General features: G+C 39.7%; 1 long non-coding RNA gene across 3 annotated transcripts in view; it reads left to right on the forward strand.

Moving 5' to 3' along the window:
- LOC105092078 (uncharacterized) overlaps positions 1-14,366 on the forward strand; it is a 330,628-nt gene that overhangs the window by 271,623 nt on the left and 44,639 nt on the right. Inside the window, exon 5 of one of the 3 annotated variants that reach the window (XR_010381220.1) lies at positions 12,235-12,292. The exons of 1 other annotated variant lie outside the window; for it this stretch is intronic. This is a non-coding gene — a long non-coding RNA (uncharacterized LOC105092078). Of the gene's footprint in view, positions 1-12,234; positions 13,744-14,366 lie in introns of those variants that run through there. One more of the 3 variants, XR_010381221.1, reaches the window with a different exon arrangement.

Raw genomic sequence — 14,366 nt, forward strand, 5'->3', positions numbered from 1 at the left:
TAATATAGCAAAAAATTTGCCCAGTGTTTTGCTGAAATCAAGATGCATATTGTCAGAAACATTCCTCTTAGTTAATTGTCTGGCAAATTTTCAGAATTCCTCCAAAATTGGAATTAAGCGTTAAAAAAATTAAGAGAAAAAAAAACTTTAAAAAATTATCAAAATCTCTGTTCGTTTGGTTTCCAATCTTGGCCATAACTTTGTCACATATAATAGTAGCCCTTTGTAATTTTATTACTGCCATAGTGTCAACACTGTACAATTCATGTATATTTGGGGACCTTAGTTGTTAGCTAAGCTGAGTCAAAGGATGAGCCAGCTCGTCCATCTGTGAAGACTGCTGAAGGTCACTGAGTGCAGAGACAACAGTGGGAATATAATAAGGAGCTATATTTACCAGAATTCCTCCAGGGAGTGGGAGTTGCAAGAGTCACTTTGATAAGGCTCAGGGGTGAGAATAAGGACTTCGAGACTCATGCTCAGGTTACAATAAAAAAAAAATCTCTAACCTGCTTCGGAGGCTAGTGGGTCAGGAAGGGCATGGTGCATACCTGCAGAGTGTTAGTCTCATCTGGGGTAAGAACTAAATTACTCAGAACAGCTGGGAGCACCCCTCCTTCTCGGCCCCACCCCACAGAACATATCACCTCTCTCCTCAATATGTGTTGCACAAATATTTTTAAACCATCAGTTTGAAGGGGCAACAAATTATTGTCAGCCCTGGGTCTCAGGATTTAATCTGCAGAAATTAAAATTATAACCAGATTATTAGAAAGTAAAGGAACACTTTACTCACACTTTTAAGATCTAATTCTCAGAACGATTTCACTTAATTTTGCTTCAGAAATTATAAACAATACATGATCAGACTCAGATCATCTTAACCACTCAATGTCCAGAGACTTAGGGAAGTACACCACTGAAAAGAAGTGAAATGCCAAAGAAAATGGACGGAGCCCCAGCTCTGGGACACCCCCGGACACGCCCAGGGCAAAGCAAACCAACCCCGTGCGGCCAAAGTATCTACAAGGACCGTCTCCACTATTTTCCACGAGAGTTGTAAACGCAGTTGCTGCAGACACAGAGAACATCAAATTCCACTAACTAGCTCCAGGTTAAGAGAAGGGCGAATATAGTCATGAGAATGGTTAGAAACATTTAATGAGGGTTTTTTTGTTTGTTTGTTTGTTTTGTTTTTTGTTTTGGTATCTTCCAGAAGGCAGAAATGTGAAAGACGTGGCCACATCTCTCTCATCAGGCCATGGAAAATTAGTCTTCTCTTATTAAACAGGAAAGTTTAGCATTTAATAGTTAATGAAGGCAAGGGAATCTCAACAGATAAGAGCCGAGTCTGCACAGGCTGCGTTTGGACAATTCCAAATCCTCTTATCTCTTCTCAGAAAGGCTGCTGTTTGCAAGATATTGTTTTAAGCAGAGGGAAGACAGGCGCAGACGCATACAAAGGGAGAGCCACTATCTTTTCAAATGGATGCAGAATACATGAAGAGGTGCTGCCTGGCAGTTTTATGGCATGCTGCAACAACATATTGTATTTTCCCCTCTGGATTCAATACACTGATCCTCTGGTATTTAAACTTTAAAATATGTACAGCATTGTGGACATATGGTAAGATTCCTACCTTCCTTTGCCGCTTACACTGCTCTGTGATTTATACTGTTTTATAGCCAAGTGGCTCATGGTACTCATATAAGGAAATGTTCTGAGCTGAAACCTAGGAGGAAATGGAGAGGCATTCAGCTAACATGCTCAGGGTTATTCAAAAGTACCTTGCCCCACTTTAACTCCCTCCCCCGACCTGTTATGTCTTTCTCTTGGGACAAACCTAGCTCAACCTCTCTAACTCCCTAAAAGTCCCATCAACACAGGTCATAATTTACTCCTTCCATGGAATCTTTCCCCATCCCTTCCTGACAATATCCCCGCCCCTCAACTGGGGATTGGATGTAAAAAGTGCCTCTTGCCCCGGCTATTTCAATGACCGTCCAAAATGTAAGCTCCGCTTCCTCTGTCCTCTCCCATCTTTCCATTCCCAGACACTTCTGTGCTCCGTCCTCTTACTCAACTTCCCCACTCCCTCCCCTACTTTTCTTCTGTGTTCTCTCTTGTCCTACATCCACAGCTCCCCTTGCCCTCAGCTCCATCACTGAACATGCCCTCCACATCCTTGCCGCAGCTGGTGCTTGACTCCCCTAATGACATTCTTCCTCCCAAGTAGAATCCGCCAACTCCCCAAATCCAGTAACTTGGGTAACACACTCCTACCCTCAAGGCTACTTTCAGGCCGTAAGTTCTTCTCTCTCATGTAAAAATCCTTGCTCTTTGGGGACTTGGGACATCCAACTAAATGTCTCTCCTCATCTCATTCCTTTCCCAAACTCCTGTCTCCCCCTTGTTCTTTGGAAGCACCTGGCTCGCAGCCTTATTCTCCATCATGCGGTACTTTCCCATTCACCCCGATCTCTCATGCAGCACCCTGGCCTCTTGAATGTTTGATCTTCTCAGGTCGAATAACCTTCAACTTCCCCCACGCCAGCTCCTCACGCTCATGATCCCGCACTCACCCAGACCCTTTTCTGATGGCAGCATCCTATGCTTTCAGCCTTCGGTTTTTCAGCTGTAACACCCCTGAGTCCTCCCACTATTCTCCCGGCTTTCTGTCTATCAGCTCCTCTTAACTTTACTGCTTTCTCATCCAACTTAGACTCCACTGTAAATCACTTCAGTCACTTTCTTTTAATGTTCTTGCCTGCCTGTCCTCCCTTTTCACCCGCCCAGCTGAGTCCCAGCCTTCGATCAATCTAGCTGTAGGTCTTCTCAGTTCCTGCCTCGCAGGACTGGCGATTCTGGTGAATATTACACAGCCAAATGCACTGGTGCTGCTCAAATATTAGGGTCTCCAACCTAATACTCGTCTTTTTTTTTTTTTCAGTATTTGCTTTAAATATTGGCTCCCTTTTCTCTGATTCCATGATAGGTCACCCCTGCTTCTAATGAGACAGTTTTCAGGTCTAATATGAGTTCCCATCAAGTTGCTGTCTAGTCTCAAGGGCCTGGACTCATGCTAGATCATCTGCATGACTTTGATAGTCTGCTATGAGCCATTATGTTTTGTACAGTAGAGGGGGGTTTTATACAATAGAGGGTGATAATATATTTCTCATTTTCAAGTTCACAATGAGGACTTCCCTGTGGTTCTCATCTACTCCCTATTCTGCCGTGAGCCAGGAGTACAGTGGGGCAGAACTTACTAATTACTGTTAACATTCGTATTCTTACGTATCAGTGAATAACTCTAAAATCCCATTTGGTTACTTTGACTTCCTGCATAGTTCTATGCTCCTTTCCCTTCTGTGATTTGAATTTCCTTGAAGTCTCTGCTCTGTCATCATGGATCTCCATGGCCCAGTTAGCCCCATCTCCATCCTAAGGAAAGAGAAAGTCAGTTTCTTTTTCTTTTCAAATTTGAAAAGTTTTAGGTTTGTAATAAAATTGAGAAGTACAGAGATTTTCTACTTACCCCCTGCCCCCACATATGCGTAGCATCTTCAGTTATCAAAGCATTCACCAGAATAGTACATTTTTTTTAAAAATTGAAGTACTGTTGATTTACAATGTTGTGTTAGTTTCAGGTGTACAGTATAGTGATTCATATGTATGGTCTTTTTCAGATTCTTTTCCATTATAGGTTATTACAAGATATTGAATATAGTTCCCTGTCCTTTAGTGCAGTTTTTTAAACAAGTATGATACTTGGTTGACACATCATAATTACCTAATGTCCATAGTTTACCTTAGGTTCACTCTTGGTGTTGTATATTCTATGGGTTTGGACAAATGTATAATGACATGTACACATCATTAAAATACCATATAGAGTGTTTTCATTGCCCTAAAAACCCTCTATGCTCTGCCAGTGTGAAATAGAATAGTTGTCGCTGCAGCCCAAAGTGTTGGTTAAAGTGCTCTGATTCTAGGGTAAAATTTAATTTGCAAGCAATTTTTAAATTTTACTTTTAGAACCAAATTATGCCTCTCATTCATTTTACAGGAATAAATCTGCTTTCTGCATTCTTTGATGTATTATATTCCTTATATTTGAAACGTAAGCGTAAAAACTAAAGTTAGTGTGTTTTGCTGTTTAAGAAGAATTCTGTGCTTCAATTTTTTTTGACTAGAGACTTAAAGTCTTTTTCCTCTGAATTACCTGAACAAAATGCACTCTAGTCTGCTTTTAAATATCTAGAATAAAATACACATCACTGAGTTATAACAGCTAATGTATATCTTCTCCCTTATTAACTAGTTTAATGATCAAGAGGGATATTTCTTCTCCAACTTCAATTTGCTTGCAACAATTCACAAATGATAATAATAGTTCCTGTGCTAACCATCAATCTCATCTCCACTCCAAGGATTATCTCCATTTTAATTATGAATTGAGAGAAAACGAGAAACCAAAAAGATCATACAATAAGTTGTTTGGCTGAGATTTTAAAACAGGGTCATCAGTACCTAAACACTAAACATTACCACTTACAAGAAGTCAGGTTAAAAAAAAATGCAACGCAGTTTCCAGCCTGTTTCAAGCACCCATGCTACGTCCCCTATGCCTCCCATGTCTCACTGGTCCATCAAGTTCCACTGAGTTGACTGTTTCTACTGGGTCATGTAGATATTTCCCAGCTGAAGAATGATGAGTTTTGGGAGTTGGGTTGGGTCAGTTTTAGCAAAGAAGAGGTGGGGTTGTGGTTGATTTGCCAGTGGTGTGTGGGATGAACTGCCTGGGAAGCATGCATGCTGTACACAGTAGGGAGGTTCTGAACGGGACCCATCTCGTGAAATGTGGAAGGAACTGACAAACGTGCCGGATGGATGGACTGATAAACACGAAAGGCTGCATCATCTTAGCAGAAAGGAGGAAGTCAGGATGATTCACAAGGACAAGGTCACTGATTCGAAAGCATATTTTTGCTTGACAAGAAAGTTTGAGAAAAGAAACACCACACTGTTTAATTTTATTTGTATTGTAGTACAGAAAAAGCATTCACAGAAGCATTTAATAATTTAATCAATGATTTAGAGCTATGAATCAATACATGGTATGCATCAGAAGGCAATCAGATGGCACCATTTCTCATTTAAATAAAACAATTTCATTTTGCTGCAGTGGTTTTTAAACAACATTGTGGATTTTAAATTAGAATTCAGAATCACCCCAGAAGGGCTAAAATACATCATTATTTGACTCTAAACTCTTGTATGCCAATTCCCCACCTTGCTCCCAGAGCTATTTTTCTGAAATACAGGTCAGCTTGAAGAACTTTCCTCCTCAAAAACCTGCAACGGCTTCCCACTGCCTAGGGAGTCAGTTTCTCACAGAGTGCCCCAAATTCTCCATCATATACCACCTTTTTGCCTCACCTGGTGCATCACCCAGAGCATCTCTGAATTAATCATGAACTTCCTCCAAAGCTTTGCTCAGGCTGTTCCTGTAGCTTGTTTTGCCTTCCTCATTGCCCTGCATTTTAAGATCCTTTAGTCCACGTTCTCCTACACCCTCTCTGTGAATCCTCAGTGCTCCAACCTGAAGTGCCCTGTTCCTCCGTGGAACTCCAAGCTCTGTTACAAGCACACAGCTACTACATACTGCTCGCTGTGGTTATTTGAACTCTTGTCTAATCTCCCCTGCATTACAATCAACTTTCTTGAATCCCTTATGCCAGTGATTCTCAAACTTTAGCAAGCATCGGAATTACCTGGAGGGCTTGTTAAAACACAGATCGCTAGGCCCCCACTCCAGAATTTTTGATTCAGTAGTTCTAAGTGGGGCCCAAGAATCCACATTTTTAATACGTTCCCAGGTGACACTGATGCTCTTGGCCAGGGGACCCCTGCATCATACCTTACACATAGTATGCTCAACAGGTACTTACCGGATCACTGAGTAGGTGATATAGCCATATTTTTGACTGAAAATTTAGAAGGTGTTTTATTAAGACTTTTAGCATTGTGTATAAGAATATAAATGATCATGGTTTTTACTTAAGAATATATAGGAGAGTAGAGATTATATGATCTCTAAAAGTGGACAAATTTAATGTGTAAGTGTCATTCAAATAGTTCTCAGGTATGTTAGGGACTTTGAAAGTAGCTGATAAAGCACATGGAGAATGAAGATCTTTCTGCAGGGAACCGAAAGGAGAGGAAACTGCAAATTTCCCTCAAAGACTCATGGCAATCTAAGGAGTTTCCACTTTACCCACAGCAAACAGGAAATGAGAAAGGTCACGTAGCAAGGACGTAGCAGGACTGGAGCTCCATCCGGTGTTTATTCTCTTGCACTCAGCTGCTGTGCGTACAGTTCCTTCTCAGAAGCAATAGCATCATCTGTGGAACTAAGTAAGAGGTACTGAGAAAATATCAAGTTCACACCCAGGACAACAACCAAAAAATTCCAGTTTTTTTTTAATGAGTTGTAATGAGTAGGTGTCTACCCCTCAGTATTCACTGGACGCTACTCATTTAATACCTCCTATGCCAGGACATCGAATTGTCTGGTCAAGATCCAAAGCTCGGTGATACTAACCTTTTCCCTCCCTCCTTCCTCCCTTCCTCCCTCACTTCCTTTCTCTCTTTTTTCCTTCCTTCCTTCTTTCTTTCTTTCTTTCTTTCTTTCTTTCTTTCTTTCTTTCTTTTCTTTTTCTTTCTTTCTTCCTTTCTTTTTTCCTTCCTTCTCTCTGTCTCTTCCTTCCTTCCTTCCTTCCTTCCTTCCTTCCTTCCTTCCTTCCTCTCTTTTTTTCTTTCTTTCTCTCTTTCTTTCTTTCTTTCTTTCTTTCTTTCTTTCTTTCTTTCTTCCTTCCTTCCTTCCTTCCTTCCTTCCTTCCTTCCTTCCTTCCTTCCTTCCTTCCTTTCTTTCTCTCTTTCTCTCTTTCTCTCTTTCTCTCTTTCTTTCCTTTCATCATACACGTGGCTGATACACATGGTTCTTTTTCTCTCTTTGGGGGAATCTGAGATATTAAAGCTGCTGCCACCCAGAGGTCAGAAGAAGTCAATGAAACTGATGAGTTACCAGAAAATGAGTCTATAGGTGGATGAGAGAATTATGAATTTCTAAACATCGTTTATCTCCTCTCAGAGACAGAAAAAAATAAGACAGATCTCAGTTTCCTTTATGACAATCAAATGAGTTATTCCTGGGCCCAGACAACTTTCTGTTGTAGGGAAAGGGTAGGGTGGAGGCAGCACAGGGTAGCCTTGTCCCTGGAACGAGAGCTTCAGCATCACCTGGGAACGTGTTAGACGTGCCATTTCGCAGGCTTCACACCAACACACCGAGCCAGAAACTCTGGGAGTGGTGCCCAAAAATCTGTATTCCAACAAGGCCTTCAAGTGATTCTGATGCAAGCTGAATTTTAAGAATAATGGCTAGTGTTAGTTATCAATAAACTGGGCAATCATCCAAACTACAATTTTTTTGTCAATGACTATCACCAAATCATAAGCAAACTGTGCTTTGGGCCAAATTCTGTAGATATTCCAGAGTGGTTTTTGACGGCAGAGTGTCTTCATTTTAGGAGAGATTTTAGGAGAATGCAAAAGCTTGGGTATTCTTCCTTGTGTATTTGTTGTTATTTTAAAATTTTGTTTTGTATTGACTGTACATTTGAGAACAAATATTTAAATTATAGTACGAAAAAAGGCTTTGTTATAGAAGTTTAGAGTTGAAGGTTCCCTTGAAGTATCATCAGATCTGATTCTTATTTTGGAGTTGAAAGAAGAGGCTTGGATGGTTTACATGACTCCCTGGAATCTCAGAGCTCTGTTAATCCTATTACTTAACTTCTGTCTTCCATGAGGCACTTCACTTTCACTGGGTTTGTGCATAAGAAAATGTGAGATAAAGAGTATAATAATAATAACAACAATAAGGAAATAGTATCGTTCTTTTGCTGTGGTCATCATATACCATACCTCTATAAATCAGTGCCTGGGTGCATTATTTCCAAATAGTCATTTGGAGTGTCTCTTTTTCGGTCTTTTTAAGTTTACAAATTTTTTTTTTTTGCCTCTTTAGCCAGTATTTCTGCAGATTTTATTGCATGATATTTTAATTTAACTTAAAGATTTGCAATTTTTAATTCAAGTTTATAAATGTTTTGAGGTCATGAACTACTCTGAGTTCTATTCTTGAAATATTCTCTGCCCCTAATACACACACCACGTCATTCGGCATCTAATTGCAGAATACTCCCAGGAACCCTTAGGGTGTCCGTGGAGTCCAAGTTAAGTATTTTGAGAAGCTCATTTAACACTGGGGATGAAGAAACATCCTTTCCAAATTATCCTTTTAAACTAAAGACTTTCTTTAGGATATTTTTTTGTTCCTCCATGAATTCCATATGAATAATTGCCACCCATTTTCCCTCATCTTCATCTCTGATGCCTCAAACTCAGCCCTGTATTTAACAAATGGCAGCAACAGGGCCTCAGGGGCAGATTCCCCCAATGTTTGTCTTCCATAGACATTCTCTCTCCATCTCCATAAGGACCTGCCGGCCACACCACACTAGCACTGTCAATATTATTGCAGGGTAGGAGCAAGCTCTGGAAGGCAGTTTTAATATGCCTCATTGTACCAGAGATAAGCAGAACGTGCAACTCACTGCTGCGTGCTGGACATACAGATGCAGTCAAAATTTTATGCACATTTGGAAAGCTAGCTTATTTTAGGATTCTGTTCTGAAATGAGTCACTGGAGCTTCTGTTTCTCATGCTCTCTCTCTCTCTCCTTTGTGGCTCTGTCTCTCAGAATGATAAAATTCCCAACTAGCAGCCACAGAGAGCAGATTCGTTTAAAAACTGTTCTAGCAAAACAGCTCATCCAGTGAAAGCGCCAAGGGACATGCCACAATAGATTTACAGTTTGCACAATAAATAAAGGGGCAGAGAAGCCCGAAGGGGAGGGTTTGAGGTGAGCACAGAGGATGCCCCGGAGTGGTGAGGATTGAGGGGTCCACAGAGTCAGTAAATACTAAGACAGTCACAGCGCCAACCATCTGATATGTACACAGATATTCGAGAACAAACATCATGCGATAAGGAGGTCCCAGGTAAAAAGGAGACAATGTTACTCAGGTGTAGTTAGTCTAGAATTCACAAGCGTAGATCGACTGACTGATCACATTAAACCACAAAGCAAAATTTAAAAGATTCATTGTGAATCCAGGCATTTAAGATGGGGTGGCTTAGGCAGTTACCTGGACAGGAAAGCAGACGGTGGGGCTTGGCTGGGAGGGAGAAGCACATCAGGTGGGTCCCGCCAGTGGCCGGGGTGATGGCAGTGGCGGGAACATTCAGGAGGTCTGAAGAGTGGGTGGATCTCCATAAATCAGGTCTATTTATTTTTTTCTCAATATGCTTCCCAACTTTCTATAAAAATTTTCAAGAAGAAAGGCTCATTACTGGCTAGGTTGAAAAAAAAAATTGGTGCTATTTGAAATCCTTTTGTGGAAAGTTCAGAATGACCTGGTAGATAATGAGTGACCATGTAAAATGGGATCCTAAATAAACAGTTAATGGTTTGAAATATGAAAATTATTTTAAAATCTTATATAAATCTAGGAGATATTTTTCCAAAGGGCCTCCTTTTAAATTGAACCGTCATCTAGTAAAATGTCACGGGATTTGTAGCCGATCAGCTTTAATACGCATGTTTGGGATAACGATGTATAGCTAATGTGTTCATTATTCACGACAACAGGACCTGCACCATTTTAATCTTCGTTATCCTCTGTTGACATTGGCTAATTTATCTGCAGCAGGGTTCTGAGCAGTGCAGTGTTATTTCTGTTACTGGGCAGGCAGAGGAATTAATGCAAGGTGAAAGGCCTTGATTCTCCAGGGTCCCATTTCTCAACGCTGATCCAGCAGAAATAGCAAGACAAACTGTTGACTGTGAGCAAACAGAAAGGTAAAATGTTTGCCCGTTTGATTGGAAAGTGTTACTGGTGTTTACTTACCCTAGAAGGCTTAAATGAAGCAGGGATCTGGAAATACCTAAGAGCCCCATATGCATTTCAGCTTTAACGCTCCAGTTATAATGTAGACTCTGCTACCTGTGGACAGCACCAAGGAGTTCCCCACGTCCTTCCCTCTAGGGAGACAGAGGCAGCTGCACTTTGCTGTCCTTAGAATTCTCTCTTCTTATCTAAAATTCCACCTTTCTTGATGATCTTTTTTGGACATTTTTATTTGGTGTGCCTAAAAGTGGAATTAACCAGAAGTGGTTGATTTTGGAGGCTCTGCGAGAGCCATAGGTAAGATATTAAGATTGTGTAACTCTTGATCCTCTATGGACTCAAATCAGTCTTTTGGCGTCTTCCTGTATTGGCTAATCCAGCTTCAAAATATAGGGTCTCAAGTAGGTTGTGGTAGTTTTCATGGTTTCACCATTTACTAATTGTGTAAGTTTGGAAACTTGAGCCAATTGTTTTGTTTAAGTTTTAGTTTCTCATCTATAAAATAGGAGCATTCCAAATGAGGCACTTAAATCATGCTTAGCTCATACCTAAGCATTAAAAAATGGTGAGAGAAAAGAATACCATATGTAGAATCTAAAAAAAAAAAAAATTACAAATGAACTTATTTACAAATACCTATATGCGGAATCTTAAAAAAAAAAAGACAGTGACTTATTTACAAAAAAGAAACAGACTCACAGACATAGAAAACAAACTTACAGTTGCCAGCGGAGTATGAGGGTGGGAAAGGACAAATTAGGAGCTCGAGATTTGCAGGTACTAACCAAGATATATATATATATCTTAGTTAGTTTTATATATATATATAAAAGATAAACAACAAGTTCATACTGTACACACACAGGGAGCTATATTCAATAACTTGAATATTTTGTGTAACTTATGATGAAAAAGAATATGAAAATGAATATATGTATGTTCATGTATGACCAAAGCATTATGCTGTACACCAGAAATCGACAGTACATTGAAAACTGACTATATTCAATAAAAAGATATGTAAATAAAAATTAAAAATAGTGAACTACTATTTATTATTTCAGGGCAATTATAATTTGATAATTAAATGTATAAAAGAAATTGGATCTTTTTATCAGGCTAATGGATTCTCTTGAAGCTTTTTGAAAAATGTTCATAATTTGTTTTATTTTCTACTCCTAGAAGGAAAATAAGACCTTCCTTAAGGAAAAAAAAGGGCTTACATATGGTTCCCTAGATCCATTTCAATTTTGTGAACAGCAGCAAACTAGCATCTCCCCAGCTCTGCGCTATCTCTGCCTATTCTGACTTCCTTTTCTGAAGTTCTCCTTCAAAAAAAGCTACTGACACTTTCTTATATCTTCTCAGTCTTTCAAAGTCATCCCTCTGGATGATCTTGGACGTTGTCACCACGCTTTTTCTGCCGTTTATTTCCAGTCCACATACTTTCTGGAAGTTAGACATACATAAAAACGAAGCAGGTCTGTCCACAAGAAATCGTAACAATGACTGGAAGAGGAGGGTTACTGAGGGGGCAGAAATAGTTCATCTTGATCCTGGCAGAGGAGAGAAGATCTTCAAAAGATGAGTGCCTTACATTTAGCTGAATTCTCCTTGGCTTTTCTCCTTTTTCCTTTTTGGAACAGTTCTTGTCTGAGTTATTTCTCTTGAGATGGTGCCATCAGAGAAGCACAGCAGTGACAAAACTTTTATTAACTCTGGCACAGGCCTGACCACAGAGCAGAAAACTCTTTCAATGCTAGGAAGCAGATGATGGTTGGGAAAAATAGAGATACGAGAAGCGGGAGGGGAGGAGAAATGGGTAGTTGAATCGACTGGTGGCCCATTCCAGTTCGTGTTTTACCCCCATGAAAACTCAGAGACACATAAGCTAGGCTTTATTTTAAGGTCTTAGGTCAATTGGTTGATTTTCCTAAGAGATTGTGTAACAAGAATTTTACTCTTTCTGCCTCCTCCAGGCCTCCTTAGAATGACTTAGGGGGAGTTGGAAGCTGAAAGCTTAATCACATTTTGATCAGGTGTAATTTAAAGCTTTGGCTGAGTCTGGATACACACCAGAAGACGGGGGTGGGGTGGGGTGGGGAGCAGGAATAGCAGAGTTTACTGTAAGGGAAGTGCTGGATTATTTTCCATAGAAATATGAGAGGAAGTTAATCTCTGTGTTCACAACAGGAAGAAGACAGAAGCTGGGGTGGATGACGCTGCGGACCTGGAGGCGAGACAATGATGTGTAGGATAGAAATGTCTAATCTTCAATTCTAGGTTTTTGGTGAAGAGACAAAGAAAATCTTTTCCTTACCTTTAACATCTCTTCAATCCTACCGTAAAGTCTGCTACCCACTCAGACTTTTACATAGAGAAATCAAGAAAGAAGCTGAAAGTAGGCCCAGCATTTGGGTTTATGTGGAACAGGAGACACTGATTCATCAGGGCCAGGAAGCTGGACCCAGGAGTATCCCTGAGACTATAAATCCCAGAAGAAGTTACAGGAATCTTAAAAAAAAGCAATAGATTTCCTCTGGGTGGTGGTATAGGAATTAGGGCCGATTTTATCAAGATCTTGATGGCAGCATGACCCCAGTGGCAGTTGGTTATGAGTCTATGGCCCTGATGAGGTTTGAAGCCTGGCTCATCTACATGCCAGCTAGTTATTCTAGACTGCAAAACTTGGTGTCTTCTTTGGTAAAATTGGAGTAGTATCTTTATAATTCGGGATCACCAGTTGATACTTAAAATAGCTAGATAAAACATTGTTGAAGAAAGGGATATTCTCAAAGGAAGTATCCCTTCCCCCCATATTGCATTTGAATTGTAAGGAAAAATATGTCTTTAAGGTTGAGAAATTACAAATAATCTTGTAGTTGAGACATATGCCAGAGATCAAACTTAATATGGGTAATGGTACAGAGATTTTGCAGGAGAGCATCCTTGGTTTTGAGAGATGCATGCTGAAGTATTTAGAGGTGAAGTGTCATGATGTCTGCAACTTACTTTAAAAGGTACCACATATATGCACACATATACCATATATATACATAAATATGCACAGAGGTAATATGTGTGTGTCTCTTGTGAATATATGAATCTCTATATATATATGTATAAACACATCTGTATATATACACATATATCTTTCTCTATATATAAATCTATTATATTTCTTATGTAGATATAGTGTGAAAATGTGGCAAAATGTTAACAAAGTGAAGAGTATATGTGTTTATTGTACTATTCTTTTACATTTTTCAAAATAAAATGTTAACTGTGTGAATAACTTAAAGGAAAATACTTATCATCACGTCAGGCACCGTGTCTGTGCTCATTTTGTGTTGATTACCTTTTCCTTTTTCTTCCTTTTTCCTCTTAGATTTGTTCACTTTCCCCTAATCATGATAAGCCCTCACTATGGTTATTTAAACATACCTTGGTTCTTGTTTCATTGCCCTAAAATAAAAAGTTGTTTCTGAAAAAGCCTGAAGCACAAAGGCAGAGTGCTGTAAAAGTGCCCTGAGTGGCGGTAACTGGCTGCTCTGCGGGGTTGTTCTGTTCTCCAAAAGGGGCAGCCTGTGGTGTTGCATGTTAAATATTTTGCAGAATTAAGGGGCAGAAATCAGTAGTTTAGAAAAAAAAATACCCAGAATATAAACATTTCTCAGTAAATACTGAAACAGAGCAAATGTTTTATTTCAGAGTGCTGATTTAGTAATGCAAAACCAAGATGATCTTTTCTTAGAGTTTTTCTCCCCGAGGCAATAAGTGTTAATGCCTGTGGAAATGATGAAGCTTTATTTGGAATTTGCCTCAGGGCCCTGAATTATGTGCAGTTATATATGCCATTGAAGGATATTTCTGCCAAACTTTCTGGTCAATTTAACTAGTGACCAGTATGTGTCTTGATTTTTAGGATGAAAACTCAAGGGTTCTGGGATAGCTTTTCTTTCACTGTGCCTACATCATACCCTTAAAGCTGGAATGGACATGGGACAGAGATGGGGGAATATGCTGGTCTGTGTGCCCCTTTGGGCCACGATTCTCTTGAATTCCACTTCTTGGTGACTTTGTGAAATGAGTCCTTTTCATAATTCTACCATTAATCCTCAAAGCTCTGCTGATAGAGGGAAGGGAGTGGCAAATCATTTATTATCCCAACTTGTAATGTGAGAAAACAGGAGGCCTCGTGGGGAAATTATTTTCTAAAACCACGCAATGAGAACTCAGTCTATCCTTTCAGCTTTCTTTTACCCCACGTATATGAAGCACTATGTGAAATATAGAATGAATGATGTGCGGAAGAAAAGAGTTGG

Source organism: Camelus dromedarius, chromosome 6 (assembly GCF_036321535.1).
Source record: "Camelus dromedarius isolate mCamDro1 chromosome 6, mCamDro1.pat, whole genome shotgun sequence".
NCBI classification, from domain to species: Eukaryota; Metazoa; Chordata; class Mammalia; order Artiodactyla; family Camelidae; genus Camelus; species Camelus dromedarius.